This window comes from Anomaloglossus baeobatrachus, unplaced genomic scaffold, assembly GCF_048569485.1.
Source record: "Anomaloglossus baeobatrachus isolate aAnoBae1 unplaced genomic scaffold, aAnoBae1.hap1 Scaffold_39, whole genome shotgun sequence".
NCBI classification, from domain to species: domain Eukaryota; kingdom Metazoa; phylum Chordata; class Amphibia; order Anura; family Aromobatidae; genus Anomaloglossus; species Anomaloglossus baeobatrachus.
The window spans coordinates 296,476-308,334 of NW_027443239.1; positions in this window are offsets into that span (position 1 = coordinate 296,476).

Below are 11,859 nucleotides of genomic sequence, written 5' to 3' on the forward strand. Positions count from 1 at the left end.
ATGATAGGAGACATTTCTACAATACATATAATCATTCTTATCTATCTAATACGATGACAACAGCTCTCCATACCTGCAGTCCACCACAAGGACCACCCTCTCTATTCCCTGAAAAGTGAAATCATCCTCAGTGACGAAGAGAGGGGGCTAAGCGCCCCCCATGGTCTCAGAGCATTGACTCTTCTAAGAGTCCTAAGAGTCCTGCTCACACTGATGGGGTGCAGCTGTGGGACCCTATTTTCAGAGATGATGTCCTCCACCCAACTCTCAAAAAGCTGAAAGGGTCTTCAGTAGAGATGGATAGTCGAGCTGGGCTATCAGATGGTCACCTCTGTAGCTGTAGTGTCATTTTTCCTATGGTCCAATGTGTAAATTAAACAAAAAAGTGCACGTTTGTTATGATGTCCAAGATGGGGACCAGGATGTGGACATAATAAAAAATTAGGGAAGATGATAGGAGACATTTCTACAATACATATAATCATTCTTATCTATCTAATACGATGACAACAGCTCTCCATATCTGCAGTCCACCACAAGGACCACCCTCTCTAATCCCTGAAAAATGAAATCATCCTCAGTGATGAAGAGAGGGGGCTAAGTGCCCCCAATGGTCTCAGAGCATTGACTCTTCTAAGAGTCCTAAGAGTCCTGCTCACACTGATGGGGTGCAGCTGTGGGACCCTATTTTCAGAGATGATGTCCTCCACCCAACTCTCAAAAAGCTGAAAGGGTCTTCAGTAGAGATGGATAGTCGAGCTGGGCTATCAGACGGTCACCTCTGTAGCTGTAGTGTCATTTTTCCTATGGTCCAATGTGTAAATTAAACAAAAAAGTGCACGTTTGTTATGATGTCCAAGATGGGGACCAGGATGTGGACATAATAAAAAATTAGGGAACATGATAGGAGACATTTCTACAATACATATAATCATTCTTATCTATCTAATACGATGACAACAGCTCTCCATACCTGCAGTCCACCACAAGGACCACCCTCTCTAATCCCTGAAAAATGAAATCATCCTCAGTGACGAAGAGAGGGGGCTAAGCGCCCCCATGGTCTCAGAGCATTAACTCTTCTAAGAGTCCTAAGAGTCCTGCTCACACTGATGGGGTGCAGCTGTGGGACCCTATTTTCAGAGATGATGTCCTCCACCCAACTCTCAAAAAGCTGAAAGGGTCTTCAGTAGAGATGGATAGTCGAGCTGGGCTATCAGACGGTCACCTCTGTAGCTGTAGTGTCATTTTTCCTATGGTCCAATGTGTAAATTAAACAAAAAAGTGCACGTTTGTTATGATGTCCAAGATGGGGACCAGGATGTGGACATAATAAAAAATTAGGGAACATGATAGGAGACATTTCTACAATACATATTATCATTCTTATCTATCTAATACGATGACAACAGCTCTCCATACCTGCAGTCCACCACAAGGACCACCCTCTCTAATCCCTGAAAAATGAAATCATCCTCAGGGACGAAGAGAGGGGGCTAAGCGCCCCCCATGGTTTTAGAGCATTGACTCTTCTAAGAGTCCTAAGAGTCCTGCTTACACTGATGGGGTGCAGCTGTGGGACCCTATTTTAAGAGATGATGTCCTCCACCCAACTCTCAAAAAGCTGAAAGGGTCTTCAGTAGAGATGGATAGTCGAGCTGGGCTATCAGACGGTCACCTCTGTAGCTGTAGTGTCATTTTTCCTATGGTCCAATGTGTAAATTAAACAAAAAAGTGCACGTTTGTTATGATGTCCAAGATGGGGACCAGGATGTGGACATAATAAAAAATTAGGGAACATGATAGGAGACATTTCTACAATACATATAATCATTCTTATTTATCTAATACGATGACAACAGCTCTCCATACCTGCAGTCCACCACAAGGATCACCCTCTCTAATCCCTGAAAAATTAAATCATCCTCAGTGACGAAGAGAGGGGGCTAAGCGCCCCCATGGTCTCAGAGCATTAACTCTTCTAAGAGTCCTAAGAGTCCTGCTCACACTGATGGGGTGCAGCTGTGGGACCCTATTTTCAGAGATGATGTCCTCCACCCAACTCTCAAAAAGCTGAAAGGGTCTTCAGTAGAGATGGATAGTCGAGCTGGGCTATCAGACGGTCACCTCTGTAGCTGTAGTGTCATTTTTCCTATGGTCCAATGTGTAAATTAAACAAAAAAGTGCACGTTTGTTATGATGTCCAAGATGGGGACCAGGATGTGGACATAATAAAAAATTAGGGAACATGATAGGAGACATTTCTACAATACATATAATCATTCTTATCTATCTAATACGATGACAACAGCTCTCCATACCTGCAGTCCACCACAAGGACCACCCTCTCTAATCCCTGAAAAATGAAATCATCCTCAGGGACGAAGAGAGGGGGCTAAGCGCCCCCCATGGTTTTAGAGCATTGACTCTTCTAAGAGTCCTAAGAGTCCTGCTTACACTGATGGGGTGCAGCTGTGGGACCCTATTTTAAGAGATGATGTCCTCCACCCAACTCTCAAAAAGCTGAAAGGGTCTTCAGTAGAGATGGATAGTCGAGCTGGGCTATCAGACGGTCACCTCTGTAGCTGTAGTGTCATTTTTCCTATGGTCCAATGTGTAAATTAAACAAAAAAGTGCACGTTTGTTATGATGTCCAAGATGGGGACCAGGATGTGGACATAATAAAAAATTAGGGAACATGATAGGAGACATTTCTACAATACATATAATCATTCTTATCTATCTAATACGATGACAACAGCTCTCCATACCTGCAGTCCACCACAAGGACCACCCTCTCTAATCCCTGAAAAATGAAATCATCCTCAGTGACGAAGAGAGGGGGCTAAGCGCCCCCATGGTCTCAGAGCATTAACTCTTCTAAGAGTCCTAAGAGTCCTGCTCACACTGATGGGGTGCAGCTGTGGGACCCTATTTTCAGAGATGATGTCCTCCACCCAACTCTCAAAAAGCTGAAAGGGTCTTCAGTAGAGATGGATAGTCGAGCTGGGCTATCAGACGGTCACCTCTGTAGCTGTAGTGTCATTTTTCCTATGGTCCAATGTGTAAATTAAACAAAAAAGTGCACGTTTGTTATGATGTCCAAGATGGGGACCAGGATGTGGACATAATAAAAAATTAGGGAACATGATAGGAGACATTTCTACAATACATATAATCATTCTTATCTATCTAATACGATGACAACAGCTCTCCATACCTGCAGTCCACCACAAGGACCACTCTCTCTAATCCCTGAAAAATGAAATCATCCTCAGTGACGAAGAGAGGGGGCTAAGCGCCCCCCATGGTCTCAAAACATTGACTCTTCTAAGAGTCCTAAGAGTCCTGCTCACACTGATGGGGTGCAGCTGTGGGACCCTATTTTCAGAGATTATGTCCTCCACCCAACTCTCAAAAAGCTGAAAGGGTCTTCAGTAGAGATGGATAGTCGAGCTGGGCTATCAGACGGTCACCTCTGTAGCTGTAGTGTCATTTTTCCTATGGTCCAATGTGTAAATTAAACAAAAAAGTGCACGTTTGTTATGATGTCCAAGATGGGGACCAGGATGTGGACATAATAAAAAATTAGGGAACATGATAGGAGACATTTCTACAATACATATAATCATTCTTATCTATCTAATACGATGACAACAGCTCTCCATACCTGCAGTCCACCACAAGGACCACCCTCTCTAATCCCTGAAAAATGAAATCATCCTCAGTGACGAAGAGAGGGGGCTAAGCGCCCCCATGGTCTCAGAGCATTAACTCTTCTAAGAGTCCTAAGAGTCCTGCTCACACTGATGGGGTGCAGCTGTGGGACCCTATTTTCAGAGATGATGTCCTCCACCCAACTCTCAAAAAGCTGAAAGGGTCTTCAGTAGAGATGGATAGTCGAGCTGGGCTATCAGACGGTCACCTCTGTAGCTGTAGTGTCATTTTTCCTATGGTCCAATGTGTAAATTAAACAAAAAAGTGCACGTTTGTTATGATGTCCAAGATGGGGACCAGGATGTGGACATAATAAAAAATTAGGGAACATGATAGGAGACATTTCTACAATACATATAATCATTCTTATCTATCTAATACGATGACAACAGCTCTCCATACCTGCAGTCCACCACAAGGACCACCCTCTCTAATCCCTGAAAAATGAAATCATCCTCAGGGACGAAGAGAGGGGGCTAAGCGCCCCCCATGGTTTTAGAGCATTGACTCTTCTAAGAGTCCTAAGAGTCCTGCTTACACTGATGGGGTGCAGCTGTGGGACCCTATTTTAAGAGATGATGTCCTCCACCCAACTCTCAAAAAGCTGAAAGGGTCTTCAGTAGAGATGGATAGTCGAGCTGGGCTATCAGACGGTCACCTCTGTAGCTGTAGTGTCATTTTTCCTATGGTCCAATGTGTAAATTAAACAAAAAAGTGCACGTTTGTTATGATGTCCAAGATGGGGACCAGGATGTGGACATAATAAAAAATTAGGGAACATGATAGGAGACATTTCTACAATACATATAATCATTCTTATCTATCTAATACGATCACAACAGCTCTCCATACCTGCAGTCCACCACAAGGACCACTCTCTCTAATCCCTGAAAAATGAAATCATCCTCAGTGACGAAGAGAGGGGGCTAAGCGCCCCCCATGGTCTCAAAACATTGACTCTTCTAAGAGTCCTAAGAGTCCTGCTCACACTGATGGGGTGCAGCTGTGGGACCCTATTTTCAGAGATGATGTCCTCCACCCAACTCTCAAAAAGCTGAAAGGGTCTTCAGTAGAGATGGATAGTCGAGCTGGGCTATCAGACGGTCACCTCTGTAGCTGTAGTGTCATTTTTCCTATGGTCCAATGTGTAAATTAAACAAAAAAGTGCACGTTTGTTATGATGTCCAAGATGGGGACCAGGATGTGGACATAATAAAAAATTAGGGAACATGATAGGAGACATTTCTACAATACATATAATCATTCTTATCTATCTAATACGATGACAACAGCTCTCCATACCTGCAGTCCACCACAAGGACCACCCTCTCTAATCCCTGAAAAATGAAATCATCCTCAGTGACGAAGAGAGGGGGCTAAGCGCCCCCATGGTCTCAGAGCATTAACTCTTCTAAGAGTCCTAAGAGTCCTGCTCACACTGATGGGGTGCAGCTGTGGGACCCTATTTTCAGAGATGATGTCCTCCACCCAACTCTCAAAAAGCTGAAAGGGTCTTCAGTAGAGATGGATAGTCGAGCTGGGCTATCAGACGGTCACCTCTGTAGCTGTAGTGTCATTTTTCCTATGGTCCAATGTGTAAATTAAACAAAAAAGTGCACGTTTGTTATGATGTCCAAGATGGGGACCAGGATGTGGACATAATAAAAAATTAGGGAACATGATAGGAGACATTTCTACAATACATATAATCATTCTTATCTATCTAATACGATGACAACAGCTCTCCATACCTGCAGTCCACCACAAGGACCACCCTCTCTAATCCCTGAAAAATGAAATCATCCTCAGGGACGAAGAGAGGGGGCTAAGCGCCCCCCATGGTTTTAGAGCATTGACTCTTCTAAGAGTCCTAAGAGTCCTGCTTACACTGATGGGGTGCAGCTGTGGGACCCTATTTTAAGAGATGATGTCCTCCACCCAACTCTCAAAAAGCTGAAAGGGTCTTCAGTAGAGATGGATAGTCGAGCTGGGCTATCAGACGGTCACCTCTGTAGCTGTAGTGTCATTTTTCCTATGGTCCAATGTGTAAATTAAACAAAAAAGTGCACGTTTGTTATGATGTCCAAGATGGGGACCAGGATGTGGACATAATAAAAAATTAGGGAACATGATAGGAGACATTTCTACAATACATATAATCATTCTTATCTATCTAATACGATGACAACAGCTCTCCATACCTGCAGTCCACCACAAGGACCACCCTCTCTAATCCCTGAAAAATTAAATCATCCTCAGTGACGAAGAGAGGGGGCTAAGCGCCCCCATGGTCTCAGAGCATTAACTCTTCTAAGAGTCCTAAGAGTCCTGCTCACACTGATGGGGTGCAGCTGTGGGACCCTATTTTCAGAGATGATGTCCTCCACCCAACTCTCAAAAAGCTGAAAGGGTCTTCAGTAGAGATGGATAGTCGACCTGGGCTATCAGACGGTCACCTCTGTAGCTGTAGTGTCATTTTTCCTATGGTCCAATGTGTAAATTAAACAAAAAAGTGCACGTTTGTTATGATGTCCAAGATGGGGACCAGGATGTGGACATAATAAAAAAATAGGGAACATGATAGGAGACATTTCTACAATACATATAATCATTCTTATCTATCTAATACGATCACAACAGCTCTCCATACCTGCAGTCCACCACAAGGACCACTCTCTCTAATCCCTGAAAAATGAAATCATCCTCAGTGACGAAGAGAGGGGGCTAAGCGCCCCCCATGGTCTCAGAGCATTAACTCTTCTAAGAGTCCTAAGAGTCCTGCTCACACTGATGGGGTGCAGCTGTGGGACCCTATTTTCAGAGATGATGTCCTCCACCCAACTCTCAAAAAGCTGAAAGGGTCTTCAGTAGAGATGGATAGTCGAGCTGGGCTACCAGACGGTCACCTCTGTAGCTGTAGTGTCATTTTTCCTATGGTCCAATGTGTAAATTAAACAAAAAGTGCACGTTTGTTATGATTTCCAAGATGGGGACCAGGATGTGGACATAATAAAAAAATAGGGAACATGATAGGAGACATTTCTACAATACATATAATCATTCTTATCTATCTAATACGATGACAACAGCTCTCCATACCTGCAGTCCACCACAAGGACCACTCTCTCTAATCCCTGAAAAATGAAATCATCCTCAGTGACGAAGAGAGGGGGCTAAGCGCCCCCCATGGTCTCAAAACATTGACTCTTCTAAGAGTCCTAAGAGTCCTGCTCACACTGATGGGGTGCAGCTGTGGGACCCTATTTTCAGAGATGATGTCCTCCACCCAACTCTCAAAAAGCTGAAAGGGTCTTCAGTAGAGATGGATAGTCGAGCTGGGCTACCAGACGGTCACCTCTGTAGCTGTAGTGTCATTTTTCCTATGGTCCAATGTGTAAATTAAACAAAAAGTGCACGTTTGTTATGATTTCCAAGATGGGGACCAGGATGTGGACATAATAAAAAAATAGGGAACATGATAGGAGACATTTCTACAATACATATAATCATTCTTATCTATCTAATACGATGACAACAGCTCTCCATACCTGCAGTCCACCACAAGGACCACCCTCTCTATTCCCTGAAAAGTGAAATCATCCTCAGTGACGAAGAGAGGGGGCTAAGCGCCCCCCATGGTCTCAAAACATTGACTCTTCTAAGAGTCCTAAGAGTCCTGCTCACACTGATGGGGTGCAGCTGTGGGACCCTATTTTCAGAGATGATGTTCTCCACCCAACTCTCAAAAAGCTGAAAGGGTCTTCAGTAGAGATGGATAGTCGAGCTGGGCTATCAGACGGTCACCTCTGTAGCTGTAGTGTCATTTTTCCTATGGTCCAATGTGTAAATTAAACAAAAAAGTGCACGTTTGTTATGATGTCCAAGATGGGGACCATTATGTGGACATAATAAAAAATTAGGGAACATGATAGGAGACATTTCTACAATACATATAATCATTCTTATCTATTTAATACGATGACAACAGCTCTCCATACCTGCAGTCCACCACAAGGACCACCCTCTCTAATCCCTGAAAAATGAAATCATCCTCAGTGACGAAGAGAGGGGGCTAAGCGCCCCCCATGGTCTCAGAGCATTGACTCTTCTAAGAGTCCTAAGAGTCCTGCTCACACTGATGGGGTGCAGCTGTGGGACCCTATTTTCAGAGATGATGTCCTCCACCCAACTCTCAAAAAGCTGAAAGGGTCTTCAGTAGAGATGGATTGTCGAGCTGGGCTATCAGACGGTCACCTCTGTAGCTGTAGTGTCATTTTTCCTATGGTCCAATGTGTAAATTAAACAAAAAAGTGCACGTTTGTTATGATGTCCAAGATGGGGACCAGGATGTGGACATAATAAAAAATTCGGGAACATGATAGGAGACATTTCTACAATACATATAATCATTCTTATCTATCTAATACGATGATAACAGCTCTCCATACCTGCAGTCCACCACAAGGACCACCCTCTCTAATCCCTGAAAAATGAAATCATCCTCAGTGACGAAGAGAGGGGGCTAAGTGCCCCCAATGGTCTCAGAGCATTGACTCTTCTAAGAGTCCTAAGAGTCCTGCTCACACTGATGGGGTGCAGCTGTGGGACCCTATTTTCAGAGATGATGTCCTCCACCCAACTCTCAAAAAGCTGAAAGGGTCTTCAGTAGAGATGGATAGTCGAGCTGGGCTATCAGACGGTCACCTCTGTAGCTGTAGTGTCATTTTTCCTATGGTCCAATGTGTAAATTAAACAAAAAAGTGCACGTTTGTTATGATGTCCAAGATGGGGACCAGGATGTGGACATAATAAAAAATTAGGGAACATGATAGGAGACATTTCTACAATACATATAATCATTCTTATCTATCTAATATGATGACAACAGCTCTCCATACCTGCAGTCCACCACAAGGACCACCCTCTCTAATCCCTGAAAAATGAAATCATCCTCAGTGACGAAGAGAGGGGGCTAAGCGCCCCCATGGTCTCAGAGCATTAACTCTTCTAAGAGTCCTAAGAGTCCTGCTCACACTGATGGGGTGCAGCTGTGGGACCCTATTTTCAGAGATGATGTCCTCCACCCAACTCTCAAAAAGCTGAAAGGGTCTTCAGTAGAGATGGATAGTCGAGCTGGGCTATCAGACGGTCACCTCTGTAGCTGTAGTGTAATTTTTCCTATGGTCCAATGTGTAAATTAAACAAAAAAGTGCACGTTTGTTATGATGTCCAAGATGGGGACCAGGATGTGGACATAATAAAAAAATAGGGAACATGATAGGAGACATTTCTAAAATACATATAATCATTCTTATCTATCTAATACGATGACAACAGCTCTACATACCTGCAGTCCACCACAAGGACCACCCTCTCTAATCCCTGAAAAATGAAATCATCCTCAGTGACGAAGAGAGGGGGCCAAGCGCCCCCCATGGTACCAGAGCATTGACTCTTCTAAGAGTCCTAAGAGTCCTGCTCACACTGATGGGGTGAAGCTGTGGGACCCTATTTTCAGAGATGATGTCCTCCACCCAACTCTCAAAAAGCTGAAAGGGTCTTCAGTAGAGATGGATAGTCGAGCTGGGCTATCAGACGGTCACCTCTGTAGCTGTAGTGTCATTTTTCCTATGGTCCAATGTGTAAATTAAACAAAAAAGTGCACGTTTGTTATGATGTCCAAGATGGGGACCAGGATGTGGACATAATAAAAAATTAGGGAACATGATAGGAGACATTTCTACAATACATATAATCATTCTTATCTATCTAATACGATGATAACAGCTCTCCATACCTGCAGTCCACCACAAGGACCACCCTCTCTAAACCCTGAAAAATGAAATCATCCTCAGTGACGAAGAGAGGGGGCTCAGTGCCCCCAATGGTCTCAGAGCATTGACTTTTCTAAGAGTCTTAAGAGTCCTGCTCACACTGATGGGGTGCAGCTGTGGGACCCTATTTTCAGAGATGATGTCCTCCACCCAACTCTCAAAATGCTGAAAGGGTCTTCAGTAGAGATGGATAGTCGAGCTGGGCTATCAGACGGTCACCTCTGTAGCTGTAGTGTCATTTTTCCTATGGTCCAATGTGTAAATTAAACAAAAAAGTGCACGTTTGTTATGATGTCCAAGATGGGGACCAGGATGTGGACATAATAAAAAATTAGGGAACATGATAGGAGACATTTCTACAATACATATAATCATTCTTATCTATTTAATACGATGACAACAGCTCTCCATACCTGCAGTCCACCACAAGGACCACCCTCTCTAATCCCTGAAAAATGAAATCATCCTCAGTGACGAAGAGAGGGGGCTAAGCGCCCCCATGGTCTCAGAGCATTAACTCTTCTAAGAGTCCTAAGAGTCCTGCTCACACTGATGGGGTGCAGCTGTGGGACCCTATTTTCAGAGATGATGTCCTCCACCCAACTCTCAAAAAGCTGAAAGGGTCTTCAGTAGAGATGGATAGTCGAGCTGGGCTATCAGACGGTCACCTCTGTAGCTGTAGTGTCATTTTTCCTATGGTCCAATGTGGAATTTAAACAAAAAAGTGCACGTTTGTTATGATGTCCAAGATGGGGACCAGGATGTGGACATAATAAAAAATTAGGGAACATGATAGGAGACATTTCTACAATACATATAATCATTCTTATCTATCTAATACGATGACAACAGCTCTCCATACCTGCAGTCCACCACAAGGACCACCCTCTCTAATCCCTGAAAAATGAAATCATCCTCAGTGACGAAGAGAGGGGGCGAAGCGCCCCCCATGGTACCAGAGCATTGACTCTTCTAAGAGTCCTAAGAGTCCTGCTCACACTGATGGGGTGAAGCTGTGGGACCCTATTTTCAGAGATGATGTCCCCCACCCAATTCTCAAAAAGCTGAAAGGGTCTTCAGTAGAGATGGCTAGTCGAGCTGGGCTATCAGACGGTCACCTCTGTAGCTGTAGTGTCATTTTTCCTATGGTCCAATGTGTAAATTAAACAAAAAAGTGCACGTTTGTTATGATGTTCAAGATGGGGACCAGGATGTGGACATAATAAAAAATTAGGGAACATGATAGGAGACATTTCTACAATACATATAATCATTCTTATCTATCTAATACGATCACAACAGCTCTCCATACCTGCAGTCCACCACAAGGACCACTCTCTCTAATCCCTGAAAAATGAAATCATCCTCAGTGACGAAGAGAGGGGGCTAAGCGCCCCCATGGTCTCAGAGCATTAACTCTTCTAAGAGTCCTAAGAGTCCTGCTCACACTGATGGGGTGCAGCTGTGGGACCCTATTTTCAGAGATGATGTCCTCCACCCAACTCTCAAAAAGCTGAAAGGGTCTTCAGTAGAGATGGATAGTCGAGCTGGGCTATCAGACGGTCACCTCTGTAGCTGTAGTGTCATTTTTCCTATGGTCCAATGTGGAATTTAAACAAAAAAGTGCACGTTTGTTATGATGTCCAAGATGGGGACCAGGATGTGGACATAATAAAAAATTAGGGAACATGATAGGAGACATTTCTACAATACATATAATCATTCTTATCTATCTAATACGATGACAACAGCTCTCCATACCTGCAGTCCACCACAAGGACCACCCTCTCTAATCCCTGAAAAATGAAATCATCCTCAGTGACGAAGAGAGGGGGCGAAGCGCCCCCCATGGTACCAGAGCATTGACTCTTCTAAGAGTCCTAAGAGTCCTGCTCACACTGATGGGGTGAAGCTGTGGGACCCTATTTTCAGAGATGATGTCCCCCACCCAACTCTCAAAAAGCTGAAAGGGTCTTCAGTAGAGATGGATAGTCGAGCTGGGCTATCAGACGGTCACCTCTGTAGCTGTAGTGTCATTTTTCCTATGGTCCAATGTGTAAATTAAACAAAAAAGTGCACGTTTGTTATGATGTTCAAGATGGGGACCAGGATGTGGACATAATAAAAAATTAGGGAACATGATAGGAGACATTTCTACAATACATATAATCATTCTTATCTATCTAATACGATCACAACAGCTCTCCATACCTGCAGTCCACCACAAGGACCACTCTCTCTAATCCCTGAAAAATGAAATCATCCTCAGTGACGAAGAGAGGGGGCTAAGCGCCCCCCATGGTCTCAG